The sequence below is a fragment of the Mauremys reevesii genome, linkage group 9 (assembly GCF_016161935.1).
Source record: "Mauremys reevesii isolate NIE-2019 linkage group 9, ASM1616193v1, whole genome shotgun sequence".
NCBI classification, from domain to species: domain Eukaryota; kingdom Metazoa; phylum Chordata; order Testudines; family Geoemydidae; genus Mauremys; species Mauremys reevesii.
In genome coordinates this window covers 57,216,338-57,226,824 of record NC_052631.1, presented here as the reverse complement: position 1 = coordinate 57,226,824, position 10,487 = coordinate 57,216,338, and the positions used below count along the sequence as shown (strand labels likewise).

Below are 10,487 nucleotides of genomic sequence, written 5' to 3'. Positions count from 1 at the left end.
TGTCTATTTAGACAGGAACTGGTTCTCACTATGTGCCTGCACAAGACTTAGCCCAATGGGGCCCTGATTCCACTTGGGCTTTCTATGTTTTACTGCAATACAAATAACAACTTAAAAAGTACAGTTTGAATTCATAAACACAGAAAGTTGCATTAGAAAGCTGACAGAGCAGTCATACTCAGTGGAGAAAGCACTAGCCAGGGACTCAGGAGATCTGGGGTCCATTCCCAGCTCTGCCATTGGCCTATTGGGTGACCTTGGGCAAGTCACTTTCCTTCTCTGTGCCTCAGTTTTTCTAACTTTAAAATGGGGATAATGATCCTGACATCCTTTGTAAAGTGCTTTGCGATCTGCTGATAAAAAGTGCTCCATAAGAGCTACATATTACTATTATTCTAAGAGATAGGCTCATCCAATCATGAAAAAAGGAACAATCCCATCTGGCCTAATCAAAACAACTTAAATTGCAAATCTTCAATATCAAATTTCCACAAATTGCCTATGAATGATTGACAGACCAGAAATTAGTGAAAGTTCCTATTTAGAAAATCATTTCAAATAACAAACAAGCTTGAGAACATCACAATCTGCCATGTGTGAAAGGAAAAGAGGTATGCTTCATTGAATAAATGACTAGAGTGGATAAAAATTGCTAGATATGTTCAGGAAAATATTTTGTCAACATTTAAAAAAAAGATCTATGCATTATTTTGATGAATGATTTGCCCAGCTCTAAAATGTATCAAATTTAATCAACTTTAGTGCTTCACGTTAAAAATGCCTGCAGTATATGACAGGGAGATTGGGCAATGGGGAATTTGTCCTGCTCTGAGTTAAATCCTAGAAATGAAAACCCAAAGGCTGCAGAAATTTGACCTCCGAACCCATACTGGACCAATGTCCCATCCTGGCATTAGGGTGCACTGTGCCACTGGAGGTGCCAACTTTCAGATTAAATATAATTCTAAGGCCTGGATCTCGCACAATCATTAAATATCCCAGTACACCTTTTGGAAAAAAATGTGTCCCAGAGTCATCCTGGACAATTTCCAACTGGAGTGAGAACAGTTGGTCTATCTAAATTTGCCCTACAGTTCTGACTAGCTATAGGAGTTTTCTTTACTTCTAACAGTGTTGCTGTGCACTGTAAAATAGCTACTACCTTCCACCCCAGAGGTGTCTGCATTTATGGGTAAAGTGATTCCTACACATGCTGCTCTCATGTACACCAGCATACATTTGGAACAACTGCATTGGTTTCACAGTAACAGAGGAGAATCTGACCTGGGGCTTATAGGAAACCCCTTGGGGAATTTTCTGGATGCAAGGTGTTGTATAACAACAGGTTAGTATCAATTACACTCTTCACCATGTGCATCCACAGCTTATTGGTATCTGTCTCTGGCCATTGCTTGCTTCTTCAGAGGATATATTCTTTAAAGGCACCATGGCTCAGAATCTTAACTGGGGTAAATCTGGGTAGCTCCAATGAGTAATCGACACCAGCTGAGCATTTGGCCGTTTATATTCACCTGCTTTTGTAAAGACAGCAGCAAAAAAAATGTAACAAAGGCCCAGGTGCACCCCAGGATGAATAAAGTAGCACCAGAGAGTGATTCCCACACTCCCCCATGAGCATATTATCTTCACTGGCATTGTGCCATACACATACTGGCACTGCATTTGGTTGTAGTATGGGAAATTCCTGGGGTTTCTGCTAAAGTTTACAGGCCTGGGCTAATCCCCTTCCCACCTCCCTTTAAACTGCTTCTTTTAATAAATCAATGCTGCAGAACCACAAGGCTCATTTAGAGCTAAAGCAAGAAGCACAGCCTGTGCAGGAAACATCCACTAGCAAACCTTGAGGTAGACAGTATACTCATATGTTGGATACAACAGCCCCATGTAATACCAGTGCAGTGTCTTATTAGGGTAGAGAGAGGCCTGAGCAAAAGAAAAGATCTAGATCCAGATTTGAAACTTCCCAAAATCTGGAGGTGTCTGGAACTGGGGTTTTGGTTTGATCCACTATAGAGAAGCACCAGCTGTGGAGGTCCAGCTCTCGGGTCAATGCTTGAGGTCTGCAAAGCTCAGTGGTGTTTGGATCTGGGTATTCAGTTCATACCTCTCTCTAAACAGCACTAGACCACTAGACTAAGCAGGTCGACTACAACTCACAGAGCAGGGTCAGTGAACACTGAATTCTCCCCACTGTGTCATAACTGCAGGCATAGTGGAGTGTTATCTTGCTATGCTGATTCATTGTGACAGTTAGTTGGGCCTTGACATCGGTGTAACTCCATTCATTTCAATGAAATTATAACCAATTAACACCAGTGTAAATGAGAGGAGAATTGGTTTCACTGTAGTAGAATGGGTTGTTGAGCCACCTGTTCAAGACATAGGGTCAGATCCAGCTACTCTTATGTTGGGTAGCACCTTACCTCCAAAAGTATCCTGTGGATTCAAATGGGCCAGAGTTTTGAGCCTACTCACACTGCTGAGGATTTACTCATTTGAGTAAATGAACCCTGGAGCTCAGGTCACATGCCAGTCTGGATCTTTGCATTCTGCCTCCCAAAATTCCCCTACAGTATTCTCATCCACATTCTGTCCTAAACAATGCTGTGCACTGTTAAACAGCTGCTTTGTTCTACCCCAGAGGTGGCTGCATTTTGCTGATCTCTCACCAGTAGAACCTTTCTAATTTGCACTAATGACTGGGTGTTCCATTGCAAATTATTGAATGTTGTGAGTGAACCAACACAATAAAAAAGGAAGAATAATTCATTACACCACATGCTTTATAATATCAACTGTAGTTCAGTGTTAATTATTTATTATAATATTTCATAATGAACTACTACATGTACTGTAGTAGATTTGGTAAAAATAAGGAAACCCTAAAGCTTGCTACAGGTCCCTGCTCTTCCATCTTTGGTGAGAGCAGTAGCAACCTGTGTGGAACTTGGAGAGAGGAGGCCAGGTTGCAGGAGGGAAGAGTCTGGAGGAGGCACCAGGCAGTCAGTCTGTGTGCACGTGGTTGGAATGTTAGCTGCTATTGCAGCACCTCTGCAAATAGCTCTCCTAATAAAGAGACAGTTGTAGAAACCTGGAGTCTTCTCATGTTATCACCCAGCATGTGATACATAAAACATGAACTAAAACTGGATTGCATCCAACGAAGTGGGTATTTACCCACGAAAGCTCATGCTCCAAAATGTCTGTTAGTCTATAAGGTGCCACAGGATTCTTTGCTGCTTTTACAGATCCAGACTAACACGGCTACCCCTCTGATACTTAAAACTGGATTAAGGCACTCTGGCCCAGATTTTTAAAGGCATTTAGGTATTGCTGTTCTCAGTGTTGCAATGCCTAACTGATTTAAGAGCCCAAGTTTCATTTCAAAAGTGATTTAGGAATTAAATTCATTTTGAAAATGAGATTTAGGTGCTGCAAAGTTGAGTGCAGCATGGCCTAAAAGCCTTTAAAAATCTGGGAATATATATCTCCTCCTGAGGACCCCAATTACTGCAGTCATATGACAGTGGCTATCAAAATCTCAGCTTTCATTCTTTTTAAAGTAAGTTTCTAGTTCACATGTTTGGAAAGAAAAGCATGAAATCATGACCCAACCTCTACCTGAGTCTGCAGACAGCCTGAAATAAAAGCTCTGAGAGGGGGAGATGCCTCAGGCCATCAATGGGATGTGAACTCAAATCCCCACTCTGTCAACCCCATCCCATCAGACAACTGATTCCCTGAACAGCAGGAGGAGAAGAGAGCAGTGGGCCCAGTCCAAAAATTCAATCAGATGGGGCCCCCATTACTGACCCCAGCATCCAGGGGTAAGTAATGAGACCCCTTTCTGTCTCTCTGGGGGAAAACAGGGGACTTTGCTGCCACTGATGTTGCTCCCAAGGGGAGGTGGACCTTTCCTGCAGCTTCTCAAGAAGTAAAAGGGATCCCACCCTGCTTCTCTGGAGGATCAAGTCCCTCCCCCCACAAGTGAGCGGGGTGGTGGGTCATGGGGTGGAGTCACAGTGGATCCTGAGTCAGGCATGCCTAGGGCACCACATGTCTTCACCCAGCTAATAGGTGGAGTGAAGACACCGATGTTTTCTGGGCCAGCCAGTTTCCCCTATTCCTGCTGTGTTGGATCTTGGTGCAGAAGACGCTCCATTGACTTCAATGGTTGGGCAGTGACATGTCTGGGCCAGAGCATGCAGTTTAGCAAGTGCAGGCTGGTGAGTTCCCGCTATCTGTGTGGCTCAGTTCCAGCTACTCCAGCCCAGCTGCACAGCACTGGGCAAGCACACAGGGAGACCCCTCAGAACTCTCAGAGGACTTGAGTCAAAGCTTATTGAAGTCAATGAACACTTTTAACTGACTTCTCAGGGCTTTGAGTCAGGCCCTAGACCCCCAGGGAGAAATGCAGGCAGAACTAGCAGTCCCAGGGCAGTGAATCTGGGCAGAGAGAAGATGGGATCAGGGCTGAGGCTCTCCATGCACCCTGTGGATAAACTGCCAACAGGTGTGTTTTTAAAATGCCTTGGAAGCATAAAGCTGTGGGCTTGCCTGAAGGAGGGATGTAGCTCCACCACTGTGAATGCCCCCAGCCACGTGTCCTGGCATGAAAGCGGAGTCAGTTGCATTTTGACACTGGTGCAGCATATCTATAGTGCAGAGGGTTTGGGGCAGCAATCCCTCATTGAGACAAACCCCTTCTCCCTGCCCACAACCGCCTATTCTTAGCACTGCAAAGTGCCTCCATGACTTTAAGGGCACCAGTCTCATTGGAAGTCTTGGATACTTTAGGAAAACCCACTGGGCTCTTCCCATTTGTGGCACATTCTCTTTAATTGGGCTGTCAAATCCTCCGAGCAGGGGCTGGTCCAATGTACGTACCTGTAACATCACAAAGCACGTGTCCCTGAGCCGGACTGAGGTCTTTGGGCACTATGATACTGCTTCTCCCACTGCCAAATAATATAGCTGGCAGCAATTTTTTAAAGCTGCTGTTGGGGAGCCTCTCCCCACACTCTTCTGGGGGCCTTTGAAAGCCTTGTGCATAAGGGGCCTGATTCTCTTACAGCAGCATCACAGTGAATTCAACAATTACTTCCTATTTACAGAATGAGGCCTGGCGCCTTCAGGGCCCTTAGTTCAGGCATTGAGCACCAGGACTCTCCCTCCTAGCTCAGCTTCTTTAAAAGGCACAGGAAAGCCTCTGGTTTGTTGTTAAGTGTGTAAAGCACTTTGGGGTCCTTCAGATAGAAAGGCGCTAAACAGCTGCAAACTGTTCTTACTAAACTGCAGGCAATTAGGCAGTCCCTTTGCAAAGAAGCCAGTGCACCCTGTAGCCTAACTAAATTCCAAGTGCAGTTCCAAGGCATTATGTTGTTTTGACCATAATCAAAGACCTTTAAAAGGTCCCCTTTCAAACAGGCAAGATTTATGATCAAATGCAGAAATCAGGGACCTGATTTAGGCCTCAGTTATACTGGAATAAATGCAGAATATTGACTCTGATTCAGCTACTCAGGATTTAAGCCATCAGGAGAATCTTGACCATTGCTTGCTATGTAGAATCACCTTTAGAATTGAGCCTATTGCTTTCTATGGAGAGACTCCTGATTTACACCAGTGACTGCAGGCTCAGAATCTGTCTTCAAGTCTTGATTGGCTTGTCACCCCCCCACCATGTTCAGTAAAAAAGATGAAATTTCTTCCGCCAATTCAGAGCTGGCTGCTGGTGTGCTAAGACCACAGCCTGTCAAACTGCCCAATATTGGGGACCTTCTCCATGACTGGACCTCCTAGGCATTATAGCTGTACAAATACATGTACATAATGCCCAAGATAGTGACCAGGAAAACTCTGGTGTGGAATGCTCTTGACTTCCTCTCCTATTGGCAAAATTCCTACTTCCATCCGTTACCCAAATTAACCCCAAGTGCTGCCATCAAGGCAGTAGGTGTTGCTCTTTTGTACCTTTTTGACATGCACTCTCAGCTCCCAGCCTGGCTTTGCTGAATATTTTAATGCATCCACGCTGTACGGTGAATACGCACAGACAGGGCTGCTCACTGTGTGAACTAAAGGGAAACTGGCTGCCATGCCTGACAGTGGGATTTTCTGTAAATTTTGGGCAAGTTCATTAACTTTTGGTACTTCATGGACAAGTCAGACTTACAGCCAGGGGGAGAGAGAAGAGGTTCTAATGCATGTCACGTTGGCCAGTGACTCTTGTCTGACCTGCAGCGCTCCCTCCAAGCAGCTCTATCAATGCATTCCCATTTCTCTCAGGCTGGTCCACTCCACAGGGCCACTGAGTTCTGACCTGGGGCATCTCTGCCATTCCTATCTCAGGACTCCACAGCTTGCTCAGTGTTCCTCATTCCTAACCTGCAGCATGCCCCTGCTAATCTCAGGGAAGGCATTCCTAAGTGGTTAGTGCAGGGGACGGAGAATTCTTGAGTTCTGTTTGTCTTATCATTGACTTGCTGTTTGGCCATAGAGGAGTCCCTACAGGAGAGGGAGAGCACCATAGAGCCAGTAAGGGAATGCCCAGGTAGGGCAAACCCCAGAGCCCGGTTTTCTTACCAGATGCACAGTATAAGACACCGTGGGATTTGCTGAAGAAAGGAGGGATTTCCTGCCAGTACCGAGATTCTGCAGAACTTCCTGCTTGCAGCACTCACCTGTACACTAACTTCATGGATGCTTATCTGTATGTCCAGCTGTGTGTCTAGCTGCAGATCCCACAACCTGCAGTCAAACAAATAGTGATTTTTATCATCATCATCTATTGGGAGGCAAAAAGTGGGAAATGGGGGACCGAAAAGAAATGGTGAAAAATTCATTACATTTCCACCACAGAACTTTCTCCTTCTGGCTGCTCTTCCTCTCTCCAGTCAAGAAACAGAAGATTCAGCAACAGATTCACATTTATCAGGTACATCACATTGCCCTCTTCTGACTTTCTGCTTCAGCCAGCTCACTAAACCCTTCAGAGCTATCCACTTTCACTATCCCCAAATGCTCAATGCCCTTAGTTGTAGCGAATTTTGGCACTGTTCACTTTCAGAAGTTGAATATAGCAGAAGTTTCTCTTTCTGCTGACTGACTAGAGAAGGGAATTCTCTTTGTATAGACCATAGAGGACTCTCCTTGGAGGAAGAGCCGAGTGGACCTGATGGTGCTTCTGTGGCACTAGAATGAATTACTGTGCAGATGACTGGAAAGAAAAACAAACAAAAACAAACCTAGAGCTGATCAACATTTTTTAAAAAATTGACCACATATTTCAATGAAATTTTGAATTCTGATGAAAAAATAGGGGGAAAATGGTCAACTAAATTTTCAGAATCCGCCTTCCTCACCACACCATTCACCCAACTATAGATCTGGACTAAATATTTCAAATGTTTGAATTTTGACCTCCCCAATTTTCCCTCCTGTTTTTCCATAAAGCCTGAGAAGAAATTCTGACACATAAGCCAAATTCAGTGGAGTCACTCACAGAATTTGGCAAGGCTGCCCAGACGGGGGGGTGGGGGGAGGGCAAGTGGGGCAATTTGCCCCAGGCCCCAGGCCCTGCAGGGGCCCCCACGAGAATATAGTATTTATAGTATTGCAACTTTTTTTCATGGAAGGGCCCCCCAAAATTGCTTTGCCCCAGGCCCCCTGAGTCCTCTGGGCAGCCCTGGAATTTGGCCCCATGGATTTTTTAAAGAAATGGCATAAGGCTTTGATGTACTTTGAGGAGAAGGGGAAGAGAACCCACCTGGGGAAGAGGGATTAGCCTCCTTTTGTAAGTTGTCCCTGTCCTTAAGAATGTGCAAAATACTCTTCATGAAGGTAAGACTCAGGACAGCCTCTCTGGCCTTATCCCAGAGAGACTGGTAGCTCTGTGTATACAGCAACCCTAGAAAGCTTCAGTGTCAGATCTCTACACCTGCTAGAGCAGCGGGAAAAGTAGGTTGTGCCTCAGTAACCAGAGCCAGAAGACCATCCAGGTCTTCCACCCATAACTAACTCATGTGTGGTATTACATTTGGCTTTCATTTCTTTTCATGCTCGTTCTTAAAGAAATGGAGGTTTGGGTCTTTGGACTAGTGCTTCGAGGCTCCCAGCTCTGTGGTGAGTCAGCAGGCATTGTTGTTTAGTTAAGACAAATGGAGCCCTGATCACTGTCTATCTGAGGGCATGTCTACACTGCACATGGAGGTGTGACTGCCGCACGTGAGGACAAAGCCATGCTACCAGTAGCAGTGAAGATGCTACTGCAGTAGCATGGATTAGGCACCTCAGTAATTACCCAGGGTCCCAGGCATCCTTGCCCACCCTGCCAGGTCTTCACTGCTCTTGGTACTCAAGCTAGCTAGACAAAAGCTAGCTCAGGTATGCTTGCATGAGTTGCCATCACCAACCCGTCCCTCCATCGTAATGCAGAAATATTATTGGGGAGGTCTAGGTTGGATATTAGGAAACACTATTTCACTAGTAGCATGGTGAAGCACTGGAATGGGTTACCTAGGGAGGTGGTGGAATCTCCATCCTTATAGGTTTTTAAGGCCCAGCTTGACAAAGCCTTGGCTGGTATGATTCAGTTGGTGTTGGTCCTGCTTTGAACAGGGGATTGGACTAGCTGAACGGGGGAGGGATAGCTCAGTGGTTTGAGCATTGGCCTGCTAAACCCACAGTTGTGAGTTCAATCCCCAAGCAGGCTTTTACTCCAGTTCCCTAAATGAAAGAGGCAGCAGATCCCACTGCAGTGCATTTGTGAGCTTTAGTTAAATACATAGATTCAGCGATTCCAAGGCCAGAAGGGACCACTGTGATCGTCTAGACTGTCCTCCTACCCAACAGGGCAGAGAACTTTCTTGAAATAATTTCTGTCTGAACTAGAGCCTGCCAGGATGACAAATGTGCACCCAGTGGCACCACACTGATAAAAACAAGTCTTGCACATGTGCCCTGGTATTAAACACTTTGGTTATTTCCTAGATGTACTGCCAGCCTGGAAGAGGTATTTCCTGGTATGACATCTGGTATGTCATACCTGTTATTTCCTGATTTGATGTCTGACCAAGTAGTTGATGGACACACAAGTCAACCAACTACTTGATCAGATACTTAACCAGCTAAAATCATTCAATTATTAAAATTAAGTAGACTCCTATTTAGATTTAATCTTACAAAGCTTAATTGATTGACTGCCACTGTAGCCTTTATGAAGGCAAAATTGTTTGAGTTCCTGACTATCAAACTCTCACTCCAGCTGCTGATAGCTTAAAATAAAAGAGCAAACTATAGTTGCTATGCATAGTTATCCATCCATCCATCTATCACCATCTATCCATCCATCTATTGCCACCATTGGACTAGATGACCTCCAGAGGTCTCTTCCAACCCTAATCTTCGATTATTCTATGATTCATTTGCAAGGACCTTAGTGGGAGGAGCACTGGTTGAAGGAAGGAAGAGTTTGTAGGGGCACCAGGAAGTCACTCTGTGTGCACATGGTTGGAATGCTAGCTACAGCTGCAGCAGCTCTGTAAATAGTTTTCTTGATCAAGAGACAGTTTAATTTTAGAAACAGGAAGTCCTCTCATGTTATTATCAAGTGTTTCATGTCCCATATGGTACTATCTGTCTGTCTTCTGAATAGTTGACCAGCCAATTGACTGGCCTGCTGTGCCTAGAGCCAGCCAATCAGAGTATGTCTACACTGCATTGTAAACCCATGTCTGTGGGACATGAACTTTTGGACTCAGTGGTTCCAAGCTCACACATGGTAAACCTGGGTTTAGAATTGCTGGACCCTGGTCTCACAAGCATGATAATGCTGTGAAACCCAGTGAAGGGAAGAGTCTCAGATCCTGAGCTCTAGCCCAAGCGGGAATGTCTACACTGTTGTTTTTAGCCCCATAGCACAAAGCCTGAGTCAGCTGACACTGGCTCTGAGACTTGCTGCAGTGTAGACATACACTGAAGGTATTGATTCTGAAATGTCATTCCTGATTCTGCTATTTTCAGAGAGACAGGAATTCTGGGAATAACTATCTGGAGTGGCGACAGGCAGAAAAAACATTTATCTTATAGGCTTGGTAATAGCTCAGCATCTCATGCCATCCATCCATTGTCAGCCTTCTGCAAGGAAAAGGCCTCTCCAGCACAGCTCCTGCCCCTCTGTAACAATATCCATATCAGCCTTTCTAAACCTACTTGAAGGCAAAAGTCTCCTTAGCACTGCTTCTGTCCATGCATCTCAGATATTCTCATCTCACAGCCCAGAGAAGCCTCTTCAGCAAGGCTTGTGTCCATCCATCATGTCAGCCATTTCAGCCAATTGCAGGAGGAAGACCCTTCAGCACAGCTTCCATCCCTCCCTCCCTCCCTCCCTGACATTGTCAGTCCCATTGTGGCACAATAGCCTCTTCAGCTCTGCTCCTGTCCATCTCTATCTGTCCAGTACATTG

At 45.2% G+C, this 10,487-nt stretch overlaps 1 long non-coding RNA gene across 1 annotated transcript in view; it reads right to left on the bottom strand.

Annotated features, from left to right (window-relative positions):
* Positions 1-2,970: 2,970 nt before the first annotated feature.
* Positions 2,971-10,487, bottom strand: part of LOC120372549 — a 43,100-nt gene continuing 35,583 nt past the window's right edge. Inside the window, exons 3-4 of the long non-coding RNA XR_005585037.1 lie at positions 6,705-6,771; positions 2,971-3,087 (exon numbers count right to left, since the gene is read on the bottom strand). This is a non-coding gene — a long non-coding RNA (uncharacterized LOC120372549). The remainder of the gene's footprint in view (positions 3,088-6,704; positions 6,772-10,487) is intronic.